This window comes from Triticum dicoccoides, chromosome 5A, assembly GCF_002162155.2.
Source record: "Triticum dicoccoides isolate Atlit2015 ecotype Zavitan chromosome 5A, WEW_v2.0, whole genome shotgun sequence".
NCBI classification, from domain to species: domain Eukaryota; kingdom Viridiplantae; phylum Streptophyta; class Magnoliopsida; order Poales; family Poaceae; genus Triticum; species Triticum dicoccoides.
This window is the reverse complement of record NC_041388.1, coordinates 710527069-710540415: the sequence shown is the minus strand read 5'-3', so window position 1 is coordinate 710540415 and position 13347 is coordinate 710527069. Positions and strand designations below refer to the sequence as shown.

General features: G+C 45.6%; 2 pseudogenes; both read right to left on the bottom strand.

Annotated features, from left to right (window-relative positions):
• Positions 1 to 293: 293 nt before the first annotated feature.
• Positions 294 to 2061, bottom strand: LOC119298589 (annotated as a pseudogene).
• Positions 2062 to 7639: 5578 nt separating this feature from the next.
• On the bottom strand, positions 7640 to 9373 carry LOC119298588 (annotated as a pseudogene).
• Positions 9374 to 13347: the final 3974 nt, after the last annotated feature.

The following is a 13347-nucleotide window of genomic DNA, read 5'->3' as shown; positions in this document are numbered from 1 at the left end:
GTGTGTAAATTAGAGATTAACCCCTCCTTCCCTATTAATTTGTCTCCCTTCACCAAATGGTCCTCACTTGGATTATGCTCAAGCTCCACCACTGAGCGAGGACTGGTCGGAGTATTGCTTATTTTTTTTCCTTTTTTTTTTGCAAATGGTCGGAGTATTGCTTTAAGTATAAGTACGTACGCGTGTACGTAGTACATTCATTCATGCATGCAGAAGGAAACTGTATATCTGGTCCAAAATTGGATGAAACTGGAATTTTTATTTATTAATTAAAATTATGGATTACAGGCATAGGAAAGCGCATTAATTCATGGATGAACTAAAATCCAAACATGGTTATTTATTCTGAAAACAAACACTTGGATACTACTCATGAATCAAAGTGTTTTAGTTTGTTGGTGTTGCGGTGAGCAGCACATCCTTGATGAGGCTGTCAAGGTTGGCCATGGACCTGCCACCCGGCTGCGCGGTTGCACGGACACACATCTCCTCCCACTCGGCCGCCCTGCGCTTCATCTCCCTCCCAGCTCCCTCGCCTCCCATCACCTCCCTTATCCTGGCCTCCACCTCATCGCGGCGCACGTCGTCGCCGACCTCCATGCCGACGCCCCACTCGACACACGCGTAGCGGGCGTTGGTCTGCTGCTCGGCGAAGAAGGGCCAGCAGAGCATGGGCACCCCGGCGCTGATGGACACCAGGGCCGAGTTCCACCCGCTGTGGGTGAGGAAGACGCCGACGGCCTGGTGCCGCAACACCGCCTCCTGCTCGCACCAGCTCGCCAGGAGGCACCTCCCCTTGGTGGCCTCCAGGAACTCGGGAGGCAGCCGCACGGCGGCGCCCTTGGCCAGCAGGTCATTCCTCACGATCCACAGGAAGGGGTGGCCGCAGTTGGCCAGGCCCCACGCGAACTCCACCAGCTCCTCGCTGGACATGGTGGTGATGCTCCCGAAGTTGATGTACACCACCGACCGGGGCTCCCTGCCGTCGAGCCACTCTAGGCAGGAGCGGTCCTCCCTCCAGAGGCTGGCGCGTATCCGGGCGAGCGGGCCGGCTTCGCCCTTGTCCGCGAGGAGGTTGAGCGGGCCAATGGTGTAGACGCGCGGGAGCATGGCGCGCATGGCGTCCAGCGCCGGCTGCTCAAGCTCGTCCAGGGTGTTGACGATGACGGCGGCCGCGCGGCCCGCCTGCTCCGAGTGGTGCAGCAGGAAGTTGAGCATCACGTCGTCGCGGTCGGTGGTGCAGATGAAGGAAGGGAAGTCCCGGAGGCGCATGTGCCGGCTCATCCCGGGAGCCTGCGCCACCGGCGTGTCCAGGTACCCGTTGCTCAGCTGCGCTTCATCTGCTCCACGTCCACGACCACCACGACTAGCATATATTAGCAGTTACCACGTACGTATATACTGCAGTACTGGAGAGGTGAGGTACGCTGTACGTACCTTTGAGGGGAGCGATGCCCTCTTGCATGAGGAACCGGAAGTTGCGGTAGCCAATGTAGCCGCAGGCGCTGGCGGTCCAGAAGAGGACGCACGGCACCCCGATCTCCGCCGCCGCGTCCACGCTGAAGCTCATCACGTTGTCCGCCACCACGCACGTCACCGGCGGCCCAACGCCCCAACCCTGTTGAGCTCCCCGAGCAGCCTCTTCAAGGGGGGAAGGCAGGTGGTCATCGTGGAGTAGCACAGGGAGGGTATGTCCTGCGTGGCATCCGCGTCCGATGGCGGCAGGCCGTCGGGGATGGTGGCGAAGCGGAAGTCCGGGAGGCCCTCCACGGCTGCGTCGCCGGGGGAGCGGACCAGGCGCCGGTGGTTGTACTCGGTGTTGACGAAGGTGATGTGGAAGCCCTTGCAGTGAAGAAGCTTGGCCAGCTTCAGCATGGGCGTGACGTGCCCCTGCGTCGGCAACGGCACGATCACCGCGTGAGGCTTCTTCATCTCCATGTTTTCTCGACCTCGACAGATCGTGCGCTCTTGAGGACCCCTTACTGCTTATATATATATACTCCTACTATGTGCTTCCTCTTTCCCAAATTATATAAGACTTAAGTCCCACCTGTTTTTTTTTTCTTTTTTCAAATTGATAGACAGACTCTAGTCCCACTTGTTTTTTTTCAAATTGATGGACAGACTTTGATGTATATATATAATAAACATATATCGTTAGATTCATCATAATGTAGTGCTTATAGATTTTTTAAAATGTCAAACTTTACAAAAGTTGACTTAGTTTATAGAGAAAACTATTTATATTTACAACCCCAAACATATAAAATACGACAGTATATTTTATGATGAATCTAATAATATATGTTTGGCATTCTAGATTTAAATATTTTTCTTCACAAATCTAATAAAAGTTTGTGAGGTTTGACTTAAAAAAATATGCACTACATTATGAAACGGAGGGAGTAGTATATAGATTGGGCAGTCCACTTCAAGTCTCACCTGTTTTTTCAAACTAATTAATGTTTTACCTTTTCATGCAAGCATGCTAGTTAACCTCACGCGAGTTTTGTATGTTATATGTAGTATCTGTCAAAATCGAGAGAATGTACGTGTGGTATGTAGTATATAAATTTTTTTTGATATAATTTGTTTTAATATAATAGTTTGTACACAATTTGTTTTAATATAATAGTTTGTACATACAAATATGATGGTATTTTCTAAATTTTAAATATAGTATATGTTTATATACTGTGTATATATATACATTTTTTTGATACAAGCAGTGGTAGTATCCTCTTAACTCTCTGCATGCCAAGTGTCATCTCAGACTACCATGCATAACGGGTTAGTGGGTGGAAAAATCCGTTAACATTCGGACTAATTGATTCCGTAGAGTTAGGACATGTACAACGGTGCTATCTTATGAGTGCCACGTAGGATAAATGTTGAGGTGGAGGTGAGAGAAATCATAGGAAGAAGGCTTGTCTTCTCTTATTTAAGAGATGATCCCTTAGCACAATATGTCTCACCATATTTTTTGAAATAGCTAGTTATTGAAGATAAGGCTAAGATACAACTCATTGTAGACATACTTTTTTGTAATCTCTAAATTACATGCAACACTTAAGATAAAACTATCTTATCAAACATTGTACATGCACTTAATTAGACAACCTACTATTATCCAAGCCACATGCACCACCTCTGATTGCATGGATAAGATTTATCTTGTTTGCATGCTGGATAAATTCACCTAGCTAGATTCGTCTACGGGCAAAGGATAAAAAGTATATATATTCCGTGGTATATGTACTTCATGTTTCCAAATAAATCAGATTATCTATTTTGTTTTCCCTAAAATGTCTTGGTATACTCCATTCTTTTGAAAGTATATGGTATATCCCCCCTAATGATACCATACATACTATATACTCCAAAATAATCATAGAATATATACTCCAGAGTCGTGTAGAGTATGAAGAGTATATTATGTCCAATACAGTGGATGGAGGCATGCCACATGAAGGATGTACTAATTAACAGGCATGATTGCATGAGTATCAAGAGAAGGAGTATGTCAATGGAATTAAATAAGACTATTTAATTATATATTAGTATATGTGGGTGATTTCCATCTAATTTCTCAAGCACCTGACGATGGCTGCACATGTAGTATTCCTCACAAAAAAATGTAGTATGCAGCTAGTATGTAGAGTGAAAGAAAAGAGTGTGTTAATAGAAGAAAAGAGTATGACAGAAGGTAGTGTAGAGTATAATATTTTGTTGAGGAATAGTATGGAGTATAATAGGCAAGGTAGTATGGTGTATGGTGTATGTCAGTATATGCTTACAGAAAACAGGAACAATTATATACTTCATTCAGAAATCATGTAGTGCTAGATGTAATATATGCTGACGTGGGAGAATATGGATTGCTTTATTTTTGGTTTAAACTACGTAGAATATAATATTTTCTGAAAGAATGTATAAAGTATATACACGTTATACTGAATAGAGTATGGAGAATATCATTGCTAACAGAGTTTGTTTATATTTCGAGCTGGTGCGTTCGGTAATACATGATGCATCCATTATGTCAGCCATTCAGGCATCAGAGGAAACAACATGCATCAATGTGTGTCAATACATCTTGAGCCGACGCTGAAGTGTATTCGTCCTCGGAGAGTGGTTTTTTGTGCACCCACACACATTGCACCCCCGATGCACCCATGATAAAAAACTCAGCAAAACATTTAAAAAAATCTGAAACTTTGTGGAAGTGATTATGAATAAATGTTTTAGGGGTTTGCAAAATTTGGTGGCGAAATAACATAAGAGGAAATCTGTACAAAATGAACAACATTTGTCCTGTAACGTGGGTGCAGAGCATCATTTGTATTTCGTTTTGTATGGAGATCATTTTTTTTGATGATCAAACTTTGCAAGCTTCTAAAACATTTCCTCATACTCACACCCACCTAGTTTCAGAGTTTTTTTTTGTTTTTTTAATATTTTTTTCGAATTTTTCTGTTCTCTGCGTGGGCGCATCAAAGGTGGGTGCAGTACTACTTTTCCTTCATCCTCATCTAGATGTTCTCCACGGAAAGCGTCGGCGGCTGCCACCATACTGCCCGTTACATGCTCCACTAGATCTAACTGTTCTACAACAGCTAGATTTCGATCTCTAGATCCACACGTCTTCATTCATTGGCAATCTTGTCCACATGCAGAGGAACAGGTTGGCGTTCATGCCTTGGTTTTAAAAATTAACAAAGGGAATTGGTATTGATGTAGGTCAGGTCGCCTAGGGAAATCCGCTCGGCACTTTCCACCGGGGAAGATAGATTAGCGGCATCGTCGAGCAGGATGAAGAATCTGGGCGCCCACAAAATCTCAGGCCAAAATCAACAAATTAGGTATATCAAAAAACTAAATTAGCACATGTAGTGTGAGATCAAAGAACTACTCCATAATAACAACATGGATCGACCCAAACCTTCATCATATGAGCTCCCTTCCAGGCGGCGCCTCTGCGGTGGGGGCGGCCGAGCGGCCGAGTGTGTGGTTTGTTCGTGAGTGACTGATACGTGATGATGGTGGTGTTACGTCCACATCGGCGGAGAAGGCATCTCTTCCAAAGGCCACACTTGGGAAGAGATGGGATGGCTGCCGAATGGAGGTAGCTACCACTAGATTGTAGAATGTGTTTTTTTCTATATATATAATAAAATAATCACACTTACCTTATATTTTGGAAGATCATTAAATTAAATGCATCATTATTATAGTCCTTAAATATGATAGAATGCATATCCGCTTCATTCTTTTTTTCTTTATTTATTTTTCAGAAAACTTTCAATCTATTCATTTTCAATCAGCAGTACATCGAAACCCAGAAATAATAGAAATAATAGCGACGACAACAAGCACTGAAATGAGCCGAAGGCGCGCCACCTTCATCGTTCCTCCCTCGCTGGAGCCCACAACTTGTTGTAGTGCATCTTTCTATTTTATTTACTCAATTAATTTTTGTTCTCTAAAGACATCTTGCGTGCAAATATTAAATCCTATGATGACAGACTTGGCCGATGGAATCTTTCCAAAATGATCGACGTTTGTGAAGACAATCTCCAGTCCTTTAGGATAGAAAGAATCTTGGTTGCTTTGTGCCAGGAAGGATGTCGAGCTTGCATTTGGTGTGTTCCAAGTTCGTTTCTCTATTGTCTGGTGCCATGCTCTTACTTGGTCGAGAGATCTCTTGTGAGAGGTCAAGAATGCTTGTGTCATCATGCACAAAATGATCATCAAGAGTGAGCATGTCCCTCCAATGATTACTGATCATCCTTATGAGATACAGGGCCTCTTGCCGATGTTGATCACATGATGTCGGGCGAGTTTGCTGATTTCCTTTCCATGCTTCCAGAAATCCGCGACAAAGTTGGTCATGGACAACTACAAAATGATCTAGTTCAGCATTTGTATCCACTCAAAGTAAATGAAAACTGAGCCATGATCTAGTTGAAGTTCTCGGATTTTCAATTTATTTTAATTGTTATATGAACTATTTTATTTCTATGTTTCAATTACTATGGAACTATTTTACGTGTCTAAAATTATGTAATATGATTTCGTAGAAATATAGTTATATGTGCCAAAAAGGGCAATAATGTATTTGGAGAGGATGTTGGGGCTGCCGCTGGGGCAATCGGCCCCAATAGGCCGGCAACGTGCGCGAGCGCTCCCAGTGGACACGTATGGAAGTCATTTCTTTCCCTCAAAAAAAAAAGAAGTCATTTCTTTTGTTAACCCCCTATGGCACCATCTTCGAGAAGCCAATGTCCTTGTTTCATATGTAATTGTCTGACTAGAATTTTACCCCACCGTCATATATAATATAATACTTCCTCCGATCCAAAATAAGTTTTGCAGTTTAAACTAAGATTAATTCAACCTTCGCTCAAAACTGTGGGACTTATTATGGATCGGAGGGAGTATGTTATTACAAGCTACTAACTCATATATTTTCATTGTAATAATATCTTATATCATATTGCCGAACAAGGGGAATAATTTCTTACCGGAAATAAGTTACTCTCTCTTTCATTTCGTGCTCAATTTTACACCTTCCGCCAATCTTTTAGCTAGCCAGCATGTTAGTTCAAGGAGAGGACATGACCTGTAAATTTGATGGATTGACCGGTCAATTCAAGCAAGATATACAATGGAATTGGACTCTGAACTCATAGTCTACACTCGTATCTCAGAAAATATATAAGAGCCCAACCTCTGCTTCTGCTGGCGTCGCTTATCACAAGTTGGATATGCCCATGACTGGCTCGGTTAGACCTTGACGTCGCCGAAACCTTACATAGATCTAAATATTTATGCCTAGTACTTGGGTGTTATCTCATTGTACATGTTTTTTTTCTAGAATACTACCAAGTGTGAGACGTTTCGAGGCTTTCCCTATTTACAATCCTATTAAGTCTCTTCAACACTATTTGCCTCAAGGCTTTTAACTACGAGGTGAAGATTTGAAGACATCAAATCCCAGTCGTTCTTCTTCTGCCTTTAAAACTCAACCATTCATTGTCTCGTGTTAAATAGATAGATTTTGGTAAATTTCCAGAAAGAACACAAGTAAACAACCATTGTTTTGATAGTTCAAATTAGTGAACATGCAACTCTACGAAGGGCTAAATCCTCCTATATATATATGTGTGTGGACAATCCATGAAATAGTAAGTACTCCCTCGGTAAGAAAATGTAGGACGTTTTTTGGTAGCCAACTACACCAAAAAAAAAACGTCTTATATTTCCTTACAGAGGGAGTATAGTATTTGTATGGAATCCATGTTTCAGTAAGATATGGCTGATGTATGCACTATATTTTTGCAACCGAATGCATAGTAGGATAAGCTCAACGATTCGTTGCATATAGTTTAGTTATATAGGATTCATGGCTAAGTTGCATAGCTCATATTGCTGTTCTCTTTGTACACAAAAACATCTAAACACGACAAACTTCAAATTTATATAATATCAATGGATAGTTCGCACATTACATTACAACAACATTGTTGCTTTATTTGCACACCACATTACACGACATACAGCATGTAAGATTCATCCGGGTACGGATTACGGATAATTGAAAAAACATATTACATACATTACCCTGCCAAAAAATGTATTACATACATTCTATTGGCCCATAGAGATGTGCAGGCAGACGTGGTTTGGCTCGCAAAACAAGGGGTTCAGCTAGAGCAAGGCCAATTTTGCTCTCCTGGAGATCGATACTGTGAACGCCAGGAGGCTTCGTCCAAGTGAATCCCTGCAGCATCCTTGCAATCAACATCATTGTTACCGAGGTACCAAGTGAGATCCCTGGACAACCCCTCCTCCCAGTGCTAAATGAAATGAAACGTAGGCCTGGTTCAGTGAGAAGTACATTTGCCGCATTGAGATGCCTCTCTGGCCGAAACTCCAGTGGTTCGACCCAGATCTTGGGGTTGCGACCAAGTCCAAACCGGCTTAATATGACATGGCTACCCTTAGGTATGGTGTAGCCTGCCACCGTGGTGTCCGCCATGGCAACATGTGGTGGGTTAAAAGGATGGTATGGATGCATGCGGAAGGCCTCCCGGATACATGATTTGAGATAGTTTAGCTGAGAAATGTCAGACTCCTGGACTAGTCTCTCTTTACCGACGACCATGTCGAGTTCATCAATTGCTTTTTGCATGACCTCCGGCCTGTTGATCATCTCAGCGAGTGCCCACTCAACAGCGTTGGATGGGTTGTCAATTATTGCAAACATAATTTCCTACAAATAGTCATTGGTAGAAAAATTGCAATCAGTCTTGTATCATATCGACAAAAGAAAAACATTTAGCCAGGGTTGTTTTCTGGAGAGGTTGAGGCAAACTACTAACCGTTGTTTGTGCTCTTATATCTTCTAGGGACAACAATGGCTGTCCTTGTGCATCTTCAAGGTAAACCAGGACGTCCAAAAAGTCTCTGGCCTCTTTCTTTTCAGCACGGCTCTGAATGGAATTGGACCTTTCACGAATCCTGTCCTCTATGATGGGATCATGCAACCGATTGATTGTTCTCATTACATCCCTGGAAACCATCTCATGGCCCTCCAAGTCGAGGCCTTGCAGGGCAGGAAAATAGTCCGACACACAGAAGCTGTATACATGGTTGAGGAGAGTGAAAAGCGCGGCAACATGTGCCAGCTCATCATGCCCAGGACCGCTGGTCGCGGAAGCTGGTAGGTTGCTGAAGTATCGCTTGCCGAAGACAAGCCTCCTTATCATGTCACCACAGAAATGTCGTGATACATGCCGCACGTCGACAATGGCCTCGGAGCTGCAGCAAGAAGTTTTGTTAATGTACCTTACAAGATGGTCATACTCCTCCTCCCGGATGTGCTGGACCTTTTGCTCCATGGACGGGGCGAGGACCTCAGAGGCGAGGACCCGCCTCATCTTCTTCCATTGCTCTCCGTGTGGTGACAAGATAGAGCCCTTGTACCCGTAGCTAAATGAGCCAGATGCAAAGGTGATGGGACGGGAGGCGAAAACCTCATCATTCTTTCGCAATACCTCGCATGCGATCTCCGGGCTTGTCACAGCAATGACATGGGTCGCTCCAAGATGAAGGCACAGGATGTCTGTGTTCATCTCCTTGAGCAGACGATGGATCCACCGGAACACCGCCGGTTTGTTCCAAATCATCTGGTGCATATTACCGACGAAGGGTAGCGTGGCCGGCCCACGGGGAATTGGCCTGTCTGTGGCACCGCATTTTTATTTTTCTTCAAGAAAAATAACAGCAAGGTGGCCATCATAACCAGCGTAGCAAGACTTAGACCTGAACAAGACGTCATGCTACGCGTTTGTATTGTGGCTAAGCTCATGTTGCCGACTTTACCTAGTAGGATAGGAAGCATGTTGGGATACGAGAAAGGAAGATATGTCTCAAGTTTTATGCTCCGGGATACTAGTGATGCGTCGCTCTCTTCTGTTCGAAGCGTATTTATAGGCTGGCTGGCTGGCTGGCTAGGATCCTACAAGTGTGGCCCCAACGCGAATATGGCCAACCTTCCTCATTGTACGCACAACTTGAATCTCTAGTACACATCGCTATGCATGTCACATCAGCTAGTACACATGGTGTCATAATTGCATGTCCACTCTTTGTCCTTTCTTGCTCACAAATCCACCCCTTTTACTTTTCCTAACTTAAATCATTTAAACTAATATTTTAATTTCAAAAAATATATATTTGAAATTCTGATGCAAAGACCTTTGGAATAAGACCATTGGATATATTTCAACTAGTTTGAATATTTTAAATGAGTGAAATCTGTTATTGAAACGAGTGAAATGAGTGAAATCTGCTATTGAAACGACTGCAATCAGAGTGAAATTAGTGAAATGTGTTACTCATAGTGTGAGTAATATAATATGTCATCACATGCCTCTCTTTTCTCATTAATTACATACCACATTATCTCTTTGGCTTAGATGTGTGTGATGTTAGGGCATCTCCAACACTGACCCACGAATCTCTCGCATGTGTCTGGAACGCTCTGTCCGGACAGTGGAAGCCATCCAACGCGGGTCTGTATCGGTCTGCAGCGCGGTCCAGATGCGATTTCCCCCGCAAACTAGAGAGAAAAGATTGGGGGGGGGGGGCTCTTCTGACTGCCATGTTCCACGTAAACCAACCACCCGCCCTGCCCACGATTTCCACCCATGCGCCACGCCGCTTCCCGTGCCGCATTCACACCAGCCCAAAGCATGCAGCAGCTGTCACTGATTCCGTGATACGACCGGACGGGAAGGCGGCGTAGACGGACACGACTTTTCGGGCGTCGCTGCCGCTTCAGTGCGGACGCCGCATCCTGAGAAATCCACTCCGTCCGCTGCGGCGCATTGAAGCGGGCTGACTGCCCCTCCGCCTGGCTTGGCCGCGGCTATTTCAGCCGCACTCAGGCACCGTCTAGAACCGCACCATCAGGAGCACTGCACCTTCCTCCTCCCATTCGCCGAGCCCTTTATCCTCTTCAAACCCACTAGTGATCGATGTCGAAGTCTTGGTAGTCCGTGCCGGTAGGCGACAAGGGTGGAAGTTCCTCGTTAGGCGGATTGTGGCGTCACCGCCCTCGCTCACCTAGACCATTCGCATCCATGGTGGCGGGCACCTCCGACAAGGATGAGATAGTCATCTCCTTCGGCGACGAGGAGGAGCAGCCACGGTAGCGGTCCCATCTCTTCTCAGAGGAGGCTTTGACGGACGAAGAATTTATCCGTCAGATGGAGACCATGGTGGTGCGTTCGCTCCATCAGATGGTTCCGCTGCCACCGTCGTTGGTGTGCGTGAAGGAGGAGCCACCATCCCCATCGCGGCTCTGCGTTAGGTGGGAGCCAGCATCCCCATACGGGCAGGTGAATGACGAGCTGGCGTACAATCCGCACAACCATGGCCTCCATAATGGCGGCCACGTGAAGCAGGATCCGGCATCCCCCCAGTGCCTCTGCTGCATGAAGGACGAGCCGGCGCTGCCCCCGTCGCGAAGCCGCTATGCGTGGGTCGACGGGCACTGGTTGCCACCACCGGCAAACGAAGGAGGAGCTGCCGCCTACGATTGCCTAGGGGCGTGGCTGTGTCCTTCACTTCCTCGGAGGCGGTCGTTTCGGCGGTGCCGCCGGCTCTCGGGCCATGGTATCCGAGGCCGAGCGTGAGGCACGGTAGTAGGCGAAAAGGTATGACTGGCGCAATGCTAGTCACCGCTCCGCGTTCGCCAAGACGGACATGGCGCCGGAATGGGTCCGCAACGTCCCGGACCTCGGCGCGGTATTGGTTAATTTTAATTTGTAATGATTGTGATGGTTGTGTTTTTTTCCTATGGCACGTTCCTTTCATTATGCTCCCCAACGACTCATCACGTCGCCCTTTGCCTTTAAGGTTAGCCGAGGCAGCATAGGGTATGGACCATGGTTGTCCATGCATCCATTGTGTCAACTCCAGTTTCAGATATGCTTATGTCATGCTAATTTGTTTTTGTTATTTAGAGGTTCTAGTCCATGCATTGTCAAGATCGTTGCCGTCCGAGGCAGCCAGTTTAAGTTGTAAGCCTCCGGCCGGGCATAATATCTTTGGAAAAACACAGTCGTTTCTGTTAGGAATTAATTAGTGGATTAATTAGCACTATTGTTATTTAACACATACTAATTAACAAACCGTTATTAGCAATGGGTGTGTCCAACCCCAAAGAGTCATATCCCTTTTCTCTTTATTGTCAACAGGCCTCCGAACAGGCACCTCTTTTCTCCAAACAGGAATTAATAGAAATCAGGACACACAAAAATCTCGTATTAGACTGCTCACAGTGGAGAGTAACATAGAGTAGTAACTTGCTGATGTTACTACTCTATGTTACTACCTCCATAGTGGGTAGTAACTTATGAGTAGTATCATGAAAGAGTTCATTTATTAGGCTATAGACTCATTATGTCTTGAAATGTGTGATGTTACAGTAACTAGCTAAGTTATCACAAATCTCTCTCTCCTTATTAATTAGTTGTCACATAAGCAATTTTGTATTGAAATGTGTGATGTTACTAGTCAAGTTACTCCCACTGTGACTAGTCTTAATCTAACACGTTATTAGCACGCTCTAACCGAGAGCATCCAAGAGCACGAGCAAACAAAAAGAAAAGAAAGACGGGCGGACGACACAATGGTGTGCGGCTGCTAGTACCCACACGGCCAGGCACGGTGCATGGCCCAGGCCGGTGCATCGAGCGATAGCACAACGGAGCGACCAACAATCATGGATGTTAGAGATACGACAGGCAAATCAACTCAACGAAGAATGAATACAAGTCGTGGACACAAGATTTAACGTGAAAAACCTCTCCAACACAAAGGGGAAAAAACCACGGCCGCTAGCCAGCCAAACTTCACTATATCGAGGGATGTTATAAATATCGAGGATTTACAACTGATCGACTTATCCCGTACGACAGCTTATAAGAGGTATATATAATACATGTGACCTAGGTCAATACTGATCCATACCCGTGACGGGCCACGCTCCGCTTCGGCCGAAGCCTACCGACGACTGGCCTCGCTCCGCTTGCTCGTCAGAAATTAGCCTTTCTCTTTATACTAGAATCTGGAGTATAACATAGTAACAATGGACGCCCTCCTGGCGCGACATAGTTTTCTGTGACGCTCCAGCGGCAACGCCCAGCACGCTCATCCCGGCGTCGCGGCTACTACGGCGCGTCTCCCGGGGCATCCAAAGATGCAGAGAAAGCGGCGGCCATCAACTAGCTCGTGACACCGCGGCCCTCAACCGGCGGCGCGCATCAGTCATCAACGGAAAGACGAGCATGCTTGCTTCGGCACGCATGGATCCCTTCAAGAAATCAATCACGAGCTTCGTTCTTTCTGACTAAGCGCAGAGCTAACCATCTCGTGTTTGACGCATTTTTCATCTCTTTGCCGAGACTTAAGGCTCTCGGTGAAAATGCCCACATGGCAATACCTCGGAAAATGGCTGAACCATACAAAGAGACTTGTCAGGCCGCTCAGCAAAGTTTTCCTGCATGAAGAATTTTTTTTTTTGAAACAATATGTAGAGACATAGATGGACAGCTCTCGGCAAAAGTAACCCCGGTGTCACGGTTGCCGTCAACCACGGACGGACATGCCAGGTGGCGTGCTTAGCTCTCGACATACAGCATGGTTGCCGAGTTATTTTTACTTGGATCTCTGCAGCGGCGTGTCTTTGGCATGCCCTTCTCGGCTTAGACCGTCGTTGTTGAGAGCCCGCACTTTGGCTTTTGGTGTAGACAGTTTTTCCATTAGTGCTGGTCA